The sequence below is a fragment of the Lolium rigidum genome, chromosome 3, assembly GCF_022539505.1.
Source record: "Lolium rigidum isolate FL_2022 chromosome 3, APGP_CSIRO_Lrig_0.1, whole genome shotgun sequence".
NCBI lineage: Eukaryota > Viridiplantae > Streptophyta > Magnoliopsida > Poales > Poaceae > Lolium > Lolium rigidum.
Genome location: NC_061510.1, coordinates 340,979,990 through 340,980,500, shown reverse-complemented (window position 1 = coordinate 340,980,500; position 511 = coordinate 340,979,990).

The window sequence follows — 511 nt, the reverse complement described above, 5'->3', positions numbered from 1 at the left end:
TGGGAGAGAGACGGGAACGAACGAACTGAGCCTATTCGATTGATGGGGGAAATTTATTATTTGCCCTTCTTTATTTTGGCCTTCTACAATTTGCCCTCTTTTACATCTAACCTTTCTTTTTGCCACACATTACTTTGGCAGTTTATGATTTGCCCTTGCCCATGTGCAATGACCAATCTGCTCCTCCAATCTAGCTAGGGTTCTTCCCCGCTGGTCTAAAAGACAGGGGCAGTTCTGTCTTGGATTTTTTCCCTAAATCATCAATGAAAATAAAATAATTCGAAAGGGCAAATAATAAAGTTGCCAAAGTAAAGTGGGGCAAAAAACTGAAGTCAAAGTAAAGAAGGGCAAATCGTATACTACCCAACTAAAGTGGGGCAAATAATAAAATTCCCCCGATTGATGGCGGCGGCGGCGGCGGCATTCCCGTCGGGATGGCCGGAGAGGCAGTGGACTTATTTGCCCTACAGAATCAATACGCGATTTCAAGGGGGAGACTTGTATAGGATCT